This window comes from Furipterus horrens, unplaced genomic scaffold (assembly GCF_987537825.1).
Source record: "Furipterus horrens unplaced genomic scaffold, mFurHor1.1.pri manual_scaffold_3, whole genome shotgun sequence".
In the NCBI taxonomy this organism is placed as follows: domain Eukaryota; kingdom Metazoa; phylum Chordata; class Mammalia; order Chiroptera; family Furipteridae; genus Furipterus; species Furipterus horrens.
Window position 1 is genome coordinate 76,267,038 of NW_028327173.1, and position 12,372 is coordinate 76,279,409.

Sequence of the window (12,372 nt, forward strand, 5' to 3'; positions counted from 1 at the left end):
CACCCATTAGAAGTATGCAATTAGATTTTTAAAAAATATTAATAGTAGGGTGCAACCATCACACATTCTAACTTTAGAATATTTTCATTCCTCCCAAACAAACCCTGTACTGATTGGCAGTCTCTTTCCATTGCCCCCATTCCACAGTTCCTTTCCCTGAGGCCTAAACAACCACTAGTCTACTTTCAAGCTCTACAAAATGCCTGTCCTGGACATTTCATATAAACAGAATCATAAAATATGTCTCTTGTACTGGCTTCTTTTATTCATACTGTTTTCAAGGGTCATCCATGGTGAAGTATGTAGGCATTTTTTTTCCAATTAAATAAAACAGGAATTTAGAATTAATTAAATATGTCATTTCATGCAAAGCTATGAGCTTGATTAGAGGAATAGAGATAGGGTTATAAATGATAATGTTTTGGTTCCGATTGTTTTCTGTTTTATTGTGGTAAAATATACGTACAGAAAATTTCCTATTTTGATCCTTTTGGGGTGTATACTTCAGTGACATTAAGAACATGCAGAATGTTGTGCGATCATCACCACCATTCTATCTCCAGAACTTTATCATCGCACACCAAACTCTCTCCTCATTAAACAATGACTCCCAATGCCTGCCAGCTCTCAGCTCTCTTAGTAATCCTATTTACGTCCTCCCTCTATTAACATGCTGTTCTAGGTACCTCATAAAAGTAAAATCATACAATATTTATCCTTTTGTGTCTGGTTTATTTCACTTCGCATGTTTTCAAAGTTCACTCCGTTGTAGCAATATTATGTTATTTTACATATCACTTTTCCAGGCGGTTGGTAGATAGCTCTACTCTCAACGCCAGAGCACTTAGACTTCTATTAGCACTTATTTCCCTGTCCTGCAATTTTACTGTATATGCTCATACTCCAAGAATATACTTGTTTCTCAGGGTCTCCCAATTTCATAGATCAATGCCTGGCCCTTAAATACTTAAACAATAGTTGAATGAATTAATGAATGACAGACACAATCACTTAATCAATATAGTAAGTGTGGAGGAAGTTCTACAAAGACATCTAGCTAAAGGTCAAGATAAAATAAGAGCGAAGTCATATTTTAACCACTATTTCGTTAATGACACTGTACAGCCCCCCTAGGTGAATTGCCAACGCCTACATTTACTCTCAGCAATCTAAAAATAAATTATAATTTAATGGAATCACAGTGAACGAGGGAGCATGAGAAAAGAATATTTCCAATCCTTATATCCCAAATGAAAAGGGTTAGATATTGTGAACAGATGCTAACATAAATTTTATCTATAACTTTATTATAATAGGAAATTCACCTCTAAACTGCAAAGAGTTAACATTTTTAGTATTAAAATAAGTTGAGACCAAATGTTCTATTATCTTTCAAAGAAATGTTAAAAGGATTTCAAAGCTCCTTTACTATTACCACCTTACCTGTCAGAGTCAATAATCAGACATTATATTATGGAGATAAAAATATACATCAAAGATTCAAAGATGGCTGCAGAGTAGGTAGAAGTTACACTCAACTGCTCCTGGTACCAAACTGGATTTACAGCTAAATTACAGAGAAATCGATCTGTTAACCACCTGAAGTCTTGCTAAAGAGAAATATGATAACCAAGGATTTCAGAAGAAGCTGCAGAGAGACTGGTAAGAAAAGTGGAGACAGGGAAAGGGCGGGCCCTGGCAACTACAGGCGTGGCTGAGAAGCCACAGGGATAGCTCAGCTGCAAAATTCCCTCCCCCAAGGAGTGTGGGCTCTTAACCCCAGGCAGGGATACCCAACCTAGAGCAGCAGAGAATGGAAGAGGAGCCCGCATAATATCTGGCGGTGAAAATCAGTGGGGATTCAGTTGGCTTGGGAGAGAAAGGAGTCTGCTAGAGACTCAGAAGCCACCTTCCCGGGGCAGAGCACCCTGTAGTTGCAGCAGCAGCCTGGGGAGCGCACTGCCCGATCCTGCGACTACTGGTGACCCCACTTGGCTGAGTGTTAGTCTTGCAGAGGGGTCCTCCAGCTGCACCTGCCAGGAACTTTGGGGTGCTCTTTTTCTGGAGAAACTCTTGGCAGAGACTCAGACAGTGATTGAAGGGTGTAGCTTTGGAAAAGGGAATATTCTTGCTCACCTCTAGTGCACAGCCAGTGCTCCCCTCAACCCCACCTTCTGAATCACTTGGCCTGCTCTTCCACTCCATGCGGCCCTGCCCGCTGAGTTCAGATGAACAGGGAGATCAGAGTGCTAGGGGAAGAGCTGAGACCTACCAGGGAGGCTTTTGTCCAGGAATCAGACAGGTGGATGGCTGTATGGCTATATCGGGGGTGAGGGGCATGCCTATCTCCCCTGCGAGCTCAGCCCCTGCTATTACCCCAGTGGAAAACTTATTTAACCTGCCTTTCTGGCAGCCACGAGGCCCACCCTGCTGTGCTCAGTTCCACTAAGAGACCTGAGAGCTGCTCAGTGCTGGGACATTTGGTGCATGTCTCCTTCTTAGGGTCTTTCCCAGAAAGGGGTAGAAGTGCCCACCCCACTTCTACAGGTTTGCAGGCACCACCTCTAACAGGAGACTGTCTGGATGTGTGCTTCTAAGTCTCAGTGGCCCTTCCCTTGGGGAGAAAGCAGTGAGGCTCAGAGCTGGGACTTTTGGAGCACATATCCTCTGGAGGCCATTGCCTGGGACCGACAAAAAGTGCTTGACCCCCTTCTGTGGGCTCGGCCAGCACCCCACGCCCGAGAGGAGACTCTTTCTAAAAAAAATTTGTTATTTTTTAGAGAGAAACGTCAATTTTGTTGTTCCACTTATATATGCATTAACACATTAACTGGTTGATGATTGTATGTGCATTGACCAGAGACTGAACCCGCAACCTTGATGTATTGGGATGATGCTCTAACCAACTGAGCTAATTCGCCAGGGCTAACGGAAGGCTCTTTTGATCTCTTCTCCAAGCCCGGGTGGCTCCACCCAGCTAAGCTTACTCCTGCATCCAACTTGCACCTGCGGCACACTCCTACCGGGGCAGCAAGAGATAGGTGGTATGGCTCTGGAGTAGGGGCCACTTTCCCCTAACTGATACCCGACCACACACACCCCTCCCCTCCAAGTAAGGGACCCACTGGCCCCATCCTTCTGATACCAGTTGCCCTGCCCTACTGAACTTGTGACCTGTGGAAGGGTCTATGGGTTTTGGCCTGCCTGGCACCAGTCTTTCTTCGGAAGGCTCTGGAGGAAGACCAGGCAACCTCAGGGGGAGGTGGAGTAGCTGACAGTGGAGGCAGACTTCAGGGATCCCTGAACCTTTTACAGATCTAACCCCAGTTCTAAGCTGTAAGAAACCAACCCTTATACACAGATTGACCCCCCACCCCCCATGCACACCTAGGTCCACTACACACAGACAGAAACAGCGAATAGCATGGTAGCTCCAGATAGGTAGCCCCTGGTCAGTTACACACAATGTCTGACATCAACATGTAAGTGAATACTGCCCAAGTGGATCCAGAACCAGCACAACCAATGGTTGGCTTCAGACGACTCTGACTCTCAACACTACTGACTACACAAGTGACATACTCAATAGGAAATTTCGGAAGGAACCGAACCCTGCTAGGAACAACTCTGCCTCGGGGGGCAGCCCCTGCACTGTAATTCATACATGAGGATTAATGTCAGTCATCCTGAAGGATTAACTCTACCCATGAAAGAACCAACAGACTCAACTACAAGAAAGGGTGCAAGTAACCCACAAGAAACATGCCAAAAGCACCAAGCTCGGGTGATCAGGAAGACTGCGCCATTGAGCCAAACAAGATACCTACAGTATAAAGCCATTATAACAAGTTTGGGAGTCATAACAGATCTACCTAATACACAGAGACAAAAATGGGGAGACAAAGAAATATGCCCCAAATGAAAGAACAAGAGAAATCCCCAGAAAAAGATTAAATGAAATGGAAGCAACCGAGATATCAGATGCAGAGTTTAAAACGATGGTTATAAGGATGCACAAGAACCTCAGTGGAAGAATGGATAATCTCAGTGAGAACTTAAAGAGACAGTAAGCATTAAAAAGGACATAGAAAACATGAAAAAAAAAAGCAGTCAGAAATGAAGGATGCAATATCTGAAGTGAAGAATAAACTAGAAGAAATCAATAACAGGTCAGATGAAGCAGAGGATCAAATCAGCAATTTAGAGGGCAAGAAAACAGTAAGCACCCAAGCAGAGAATCAGAAAGAAAAGATTTTAAAAAATGAGGAAAGTCTAAGGGAACTCTGGGATAACATCAAGCAAGTATCATCTGCATCACAGAAGTATCCAAGGAGAAGAGAGTAAAAGAGCAAAGCCTATTTGAAGGAATAATAGCCAAAAACTTCCCTAACCTGGTGAAGGAAAAAGTCACTCAGGTTCAGGAAGCACAAAGTCCCAATCAAGATAAACCCAAAGAGGCCCACACCAAGACACATCATAACTAAAGTATCAAAGATTAAATACAAAGAGAAAATCTTAAAAGCAGCAAGACAGAGACAGTTAGTTACCAACAAGGCAGCTCCCAAAGGCTGTCAGCTGATTTTTCAATAGAAACACTTCAGGCCAGAAGGGATTGACATAAAATATTCAAGTGATGAAAAGCAAAAACCTACACCCACAATAACTCTACCGAGCAAGACTATCATTTAAAATTGAAGACAAAATAGGAACTTCCAGCCAAGGTGGAGGCGTTTTGTCACTCTCAACAACAATAAGAAATACAATTACCTCAAAACTAAAAACCACCGGAACTACAAGAAAATCAAACTACATGGAAGTCAAACAAACAAAGATATAAAGAAGTAATACTCATCCAGACAGGTAGGAGGGGCAGAAAGGATGTGGTATGGTGGCAACAGCAGGAGCAAAACAGTGGCCAACCAGCAGAAAGCACAGTCACACATTATAAAAGGAGGGACACCTGGGGAGTGATCCCAGTCCCAGGCCGGACCATGCAACTCATGGTTCCATCACAGGGGAAAATAAAGCCTCATTGTTTCTGACTGTGAAAACCAGTGGGTGTTGGGGTGACAGAAGAAATTGTTGGTCTCTCAGCAGAGTCCATTTGTTTAGAGGGCCTCCATGGACCTCCCCACATTTGCGAACCCACCCACTCTGGGAACCATCACCAAGCAACAGCTAGAAGGGTGCCAGTCCCATATGGGAAGTGGGGGAAGTGCCTGGAAAGGGACAAGTGCAGAGGAAGAGGCATTGTTCCATCTCAGACCCCTCCCCTACATATAGCACCACAACATGGTGAAATAGGATGCCTCATACTGATAAATACCTAAGGCTCTGCACCTTACAACATAACAGGTGAGACAGCTTTACCTAAGACACACAAAGGCAAATACAAGAGGCAATCAGATTGAGGAGACAGAGAAGTATGGCCCAAAAGGGGGAACGGATCAAGGTTCCAGTGGGACAACTAAGGGACAAGGAGATAGCCAACTTATAACAGACATAAGAGTTCAAAACACTGGTGATAAAGATGCTCACAGACTGGACAGACATGCTTGAGTATGGCAAACGCATAGGGGAAGAAGTGAAGGCTATGCTAAGTGAAACTAAGAAAAATCCACACAAAACCAATGGTGAAGGGAAGGAAGCCTGGGTTCAAATCTATGATTTGGAGCATAATGAAGAAATAAACAGTCAATCAGTACAAAAATGAAGAAATGAGAACTGAAAAAAAAAAAAAAAATGAGGACAGGCTTAGGAACCTATGGGACTTTAAACTTGCCAACATCCCAATCACAGGGATGCCAGAAGAAGAGGTAAAGCAAGAAATTGAGAACTTATGTGAAAAAATAATGAAGGAAAACTTCCCAAATTTGGTGAAGGAAATAGACATACAAGTCCAGGAAGCACAGAGAGTCCCAAACAAGCTGGACCCAAAGAGGACCACACCAAGACACATCATCATTAAAATACCAAAGGTTAAAGATAAAGAGAGAATCTTAAAAGCAACAAGAGAAAAGAACAGAGTTACCTACAAAGGGGTTCCTATAAGATTATCAGCTGATTTCTCAAAAGGAACTTTGTAGGCAAGAAGGGGCTGGCAAGAAGTATTCAAAGTGATGAAAAGCAAGGACCTATAACCAAGATTACTTTATCCAGCAAAGCTATGATTTGGAATGTAAGGGCAGATAAAGTGCTTCCCAGACAAGGTAAAGCTAAAGGAGTTCATCATCACCAAGCCATTATTATATGAAATGTTAAAGGGACTTATTTAAGAAGAAGAGGATCAAAACTATGAAGATTAAAGGCTGGATCCAGATCAGCAGACGGAGGGAGTACGTGGGCCTGCTAAGCCTTAAGGCCATTGGCCCCATCACCGACTTCCTGCCCACATTCCTGCTGCTGCTCAATACAAGTCATTATGCCTCCCAGTAAGAAGAGGCAGCACCGCCATCAAAATCAAAGCCCTCAGGCCCAAAAAGAGGCTCCAGGCCTGGTGGCTGCACAGGCTTCTGTAAACGAGGAAGCCGCTGCCTCCACTCTTTGTCCTATGACCCAGGATACCACAAATCAAATGAGGGCTCCAGCACCCAAGAAGAGGGTCCAGGCACCTCACAGGCTCCACCAAATCATGAGTCCTTGTTCACTGAAGGGCTACAAAAGGTGTTGGCTGAATTGGTGCAATACCTGAGTATGAAGTATGTAACAAAGGAGCCCACCACAATGGCAGAAATGCTGGAGTGTGTCATCAGAGAGTACAAGGGTCACTTCCCTGTGATCTTCAGTAAAGTCTGTGAGTGCATGGTGCTCGTCTTTGGCATTGAAGTGCAGAAAGTTGAACCCAACAGCCAGATCTATGTGCTTGACAAAATCCTAGACCTCACCTATGATGGCATGAGTGGTGACCAGGGCATGCCCAAGACTGGCCTCCTGGTATTAATCTTGGGCATAATCTTCATGGAGGGTAACCTTGTCTCAGAGGAGAGTCTGGGAAGGGCTGAATATGATTGGGGTGTATGCTGGGAGGAAGGATTTCATCTATGGAGAACTCAGGAAGCTCATTACCCAAGATTTAGTTCAGGAAGGATACCTGAAGTACCAGCAGGTGCCCAACAGTGGTCCTCCATGCTACGAGTTCCTGTGGGGTCCAAGAGCCTATGCTGAAACCACCAAGATGAAAGTCCTGACGTTCTTCACCAGGGTCACTGATTCTGACCCCACCGCCTTCCCACGCTGGTATGAGGATGCTTTGAGAGATGAGAGAGAGAGAGCAGAGGCCAGAGCTGCCACCGGTGATGGCACTACCACCGCGGCTAGTGAAAGTTCCAGTGTCATGCCCAGCAGCTTCTGTGATGAGTAAAGTCTGAGGAAGTTTCTCCACTCTGTGTTTCAAGAGGGGAATTGGGGTTCTAAGTAGTCTAGTGTTGAATTGCAGATTTTGCCTTTTTATTTCTTTTTGCTATGTTTCAAATATTCTTTCTCCTAAAAGATTAGCTTCAGAGTTTAGGTTCACAAATGACATTGGTCATGTATTTAGTGCTGTTTAACAAGTTTAAGGATAAGAATTTTGCTGTTCTGTAAAAAATCTTGGGGACCTTCCATTTCATTTTGTGATCTGGACCAGGATAATATGGTATTGGAATAGTAATTAGGAATGTAAAAGTGCTCAGCAATAAAATAGAGATCAAGAAAGAGGAAAATGTACAAGGTTATCCTAGGATTCCTGTAGCCTATTTAGTCTGCTGCTTTGTAAAACTACAGATGTATTACCTGGGTTTGCTTGGCTAATTAATGTATGCAAAATTATATCTTAATAAATGAGAAAAAAAAAACTATGAAGATTAAAATGACGGCAAACTCACAACTATCAACAGAATCTAAAAAATAAAAACAAAAACAAATTAAGTAAACAACAGGAACAGAGTCATAAGTATGGGGACGATTTGGGAGGTTATTAGCTGGGAGGGGAAAGAGGGAGAAATGGGGAAATGGTGCAAGGATTAAGAAGCATAATTGGTTGGTACAGAATAGACAAGGGAGAGTTAAGACTAATATAGGAAAGGGTGAAACCAAATAATTTATATGCACAACCTATGGAGATGAACTAAGGGAGGTGGGACTGCTGGAGGGAAGAGGGGTACTGGGAGGAGGTGAGCAAAAGGAAAAATATTGGGACAACTGTAATAGCATAATCAAAAAAAAATACTTAAAAAAATAAAATTGAAGACCAAATAAAGAGCTCCCAAACAAACAAAAAAGGGCTAAAGAAGTTCATTAACACCAAACTAGTATTACAAGAAATGTAAAAGGCCTGCTTTAACAAGAAGAAGAAAAAGAGAGAGGATCATAGGTATAAAGAATAAAATGGCAATAAATAAGTACCTATCGATAATAACCTTAAATGTAAACAGATTAAATGCTCCAGTCAAAAGACATAGGGCAGCTGAAATGACAAGAATACATGACCCATGTATATGCTGCCTACAGGTGACCCACCTCAGAGCAAAAGATACACAATGACTAAAGTGAAGAGATGGAGGGAAATATTCTATGCAAATGGAAACTAAAAAAAAATGGTAGGGTCGCAGTACATATATCAGACAAAAGACTTCAAAAATAAATATCATAATAAAATACACAAAAGGTCACTGAATAATTCAAAAGGCATCAATATCCAATGATAGGATATAACCCTTTTAAACATATATGTACCCAATGTAGGAGCATCTAAATATTAAAAAAATAAATAAATCTTGGTGAATATTAAGGGAGCGATCTACAGCAATATAGTCATAGTATGGGACTTTAACACCCCACTAACATCAATGGATAGATCTTCCAGACAAAAAATCAACAAGGCAACAGTGACCTAAAACAACACACTGAATCGGATGGATTTAATTGATATTTACAGAACATTCATCCCAAAGCAGTAAAATATACATTCTTTTCAAGTACACATGGAATATTCTCAAAGATAGACCACATGTTAGGAAACAGAATAAGTCTTAACAAATTCAAAAAGACTGAAACCATCTTCTCTAATTACATTGGAATGAAACTAGAAATCAATTACAATAAAAACTAAAAAACACATGGAGGCTAAATAGCATGTTATTAAACAATTAATGGGTTAGCAATGAAATCAAGGAAGAAATCAAAAGTTACCTTGAAACAAATGAAAATGAACATACACCAACCCCAAATACATGGGATAGAGAGAAAGGAGTCCTGAGAGGGATGCAATAGCATTACAGGTCTACCTCAAGAAGAAAAATCTCAAAATAAACAATCTAACCCTATACCTAAAAGAACTAGAAAAAGAAAAACAAAGCCCAGAGTAAGCAGAAGGAAGAAAGATAATAAAGATTACAGCAGAAATAAATAATATAGAGACAAAAAAAATAATACAAAAAAGATCAATGAAACCAAAAACTGGTTCTTTGAAAAGATAAACAAGATAGACAAGCCTTTAATGAGACTCATAAAGGAAAAAAAAAACAAAAAAGAGAAGACCAAAATAAATAAATTCAGAAATGAAAGAGGAGAAGTTAACAGTTGACACCACAGAAATACAAAAAACTGAACTGGACAACCTGGGCGAAATAAGTAAATTCCTAGAAACATACAATCTTCCAAAACTGTATCAGAAAGAATCAGAAAATCTGAATAGACCAACTACAATTAATGAAGTAGAAGCAGTAATCAAAAGTCTCCCACCAAACAAAAGTCCTGGGCCAAATAGCTTCACAGGTGAATTTTATCAAACATTCAAAGAAGAATTAACACCTATCCTTCTCAAACTAGTCCAAAAAATTCAAGAGGAGGGAAGATCTCCAAGCTTATTTTATAAGGCCAGCATTATCCTAATTCCAAAACCAGAAAGATACTGCAGGAAAAGAAAATGATAAGCCAATATCCCTGATGAGCATAGATTCTAAAAACCTCAACAAAATATTAGCAAACTGGATCTAACAATACATTTAAAAAATCACACACCACAGTCACATGGGATTTATTCTGGGGATTCAAGGTCAGTACAGTATTTGCAAATCAATAAACATGATACATCACATAAACAAAATGAAAGATAAAAAACACACGATCATATCAATAGATGCAGAAAAAGCATTTGATAAAATTCAGCACCTGTTTATGACAAAAACTCTCAGCCAAGTGGGAATAAAGGGATCATACCTCAACACAATAAAGGCCATATATGACAAACCCACACCCAACATGCTACTCAATGGGCAAAAACTACGTGTTTCTTTAACACCAGGAACAAGACAGGGATGACCGCTTTCATCAATCTTATTCAACATAGTACTGAAGATTGCCATAGCAATCAGACAAAAAGAAGAAATAAGAGAAGCATCTAAGTTACAAAGGGGGCAGTAAAACTGTCATTATTTGCAGAGGACATGGTATTGTATATAGAAATCCCTAAGGAGTCCACCAAAAATACTAGTAGACCTAATAAAGGAGTTTGACAAAGTAGCAGGATACAAAATTAATTTGCAGAAATCAGTGGCATTTTTTATATACCAATAATAAACTATTGGGAATGAAAATTAAGAAAACAATCCCATTTACTATTGCAACAACAACAAAAAATTATGTACTAGGAATAAATTTAACCAAGGTAGTAAAAGACCTATACATGGAAAATTATAAAATGTTGAAGGAAGAAACTGAGGGAGATAGTAATAAGTGGAAGCTTATACCATGTTCATGGACAGGAACAATTAACATCACTAAAATGTCCAAACTATCCAAAGCAATCTACAGATTCAACGCAATTCTTATTAAAATACCAAAGGCATATTATCACAGATCTAGAACAAATATTCCAAAAATTCATATGGAACTCAAAATACTCCAAATAATCTAAGCAATTTTGAAAAAGAACAAAGTTGGAGGCATCATGCTAATCAAAACAGCATAGTACTGGCATAAAAACAGATATATAGATCAATGGAACAGAAGAGAAGAGTAGGGAAATAACCCCACACCTTTATGTTCAATAGAATAATTGATAAATGAGGCAAGAACATACAAGGCAGTAAAGACAGTCTCTTCAATACATGGTGTTGGAAAAACTGGACAGATACATGCAAAGGAATGAAACTAGCCCACCTCCTTACACCATACACAAGAATAAACCCAAAATGGATTAAAGAGTTAAATATAAATTCCAAAACCATAAAAATCCCAGAAGAAAACATAGGTGTAAAATTTCAGACATTTCTTGTAGCAGTATTTTTGCCAATATAGCTCCTCAGGCAACGGAAATAAGGAAAAAAAAAACAAAAACAAATGGAACTACATCAAACTAAAAAGCTTTTACACAGCAAAGGAAGCCATCAACAAATGAAAAGACAACCTAGAAAATGGGAGAACATATTTGCCAATGATACATTTGATATGGGATTACTTTCAAAAATATATAAAGAACTTACACTATTCAACACCAAGAAGACACACAGCCCAATTTAAAAATGGGCAAAGGACCTGAATATACACTTCTCCAAAGAGGGACTACAGATGGCCAATAGACAAATGACAAAATGCTCAAAGTCACTAATTATTACAGAGATGCAAATTTAAACCAACGTGATATCACCTCACACTGCTAGAATAGCACTAATCAATAAGTCAACAAAAAAAGAAGTGGCAGGCAAGGATGCGGAGAGAAGGGAACCCTTGTGCACTGTTGGTGGGAATGCAGACTGGTGCAGCCACTGTGGAAACCAGTATGGAGTTCCCTCAAAAAATTAAAAATAGAACTGCCTTTTGACACAGCGACCTCACTTCTGGGATTATACCCTAAGAAACCCAAAACACTAATCTGAAAGGATATATACACCCCTATGCTTATTGCAGCGTTATTTAAAAGAGCCAAGACCTGGAAACAGTGCGACTGCCCTTCACTAGATGAGTGAATAAAAAAGCTGCTGTGCATTTACACAATGGAACAGTATTTGGGAATAAAAAAAATATGAAAATCACCTTTTGCTAGAGCATGGATGGACCTGGAGATTATTATGCTGAGTAAAATAAGCAGTCAGAGAAATACAAACACCATATAATCTCACATGTGAAATTTAACGAACAAAATAAACTGATGAACAAAACAGAAACAGAGGCATTGATACAGGGAAGAGACTGACAGCTGTCAGTGGGGAGCAGGGTTGAAGGGGCTGGATGGAAAAAGGTGACTGGAGTAAGCAAAAAACATATATATAGTCTGTCTGGAAAAAGTCCAGCCATTGTTAATATAACAAGAATGGTTTGCAGGACATTAATGTAACCTGACAGCCAAGCAGAGAGAACTGGAATGCACATCTATGAATAATGATGACTTCACTG

The 12,372-nt window shown here is 40.2% G+C and overlaps 1 protein-coding gene and 1 pseudogene across 4 annotated transcripts in view; one reads left to right on the forward strand and one right to left on the reverse strand.

Moving 5' to 3' along the window:
* The window catches only part of CDKAL1 (CDKAL1 threonylcarbamoyladenosine tRNA methylthiotransferase), a 638,543-nt gene that overhangs the window by 219,807 nt on the left and 406,364 nt on the right, over positions 1-12,372 (reverse strand). The window lies entirely within an intron of this gene.
* On the forward strand, positions 6,422-7,360 carry LOC150015343 (melanoma-associated antigen 10-like; annotated as a pseudogene).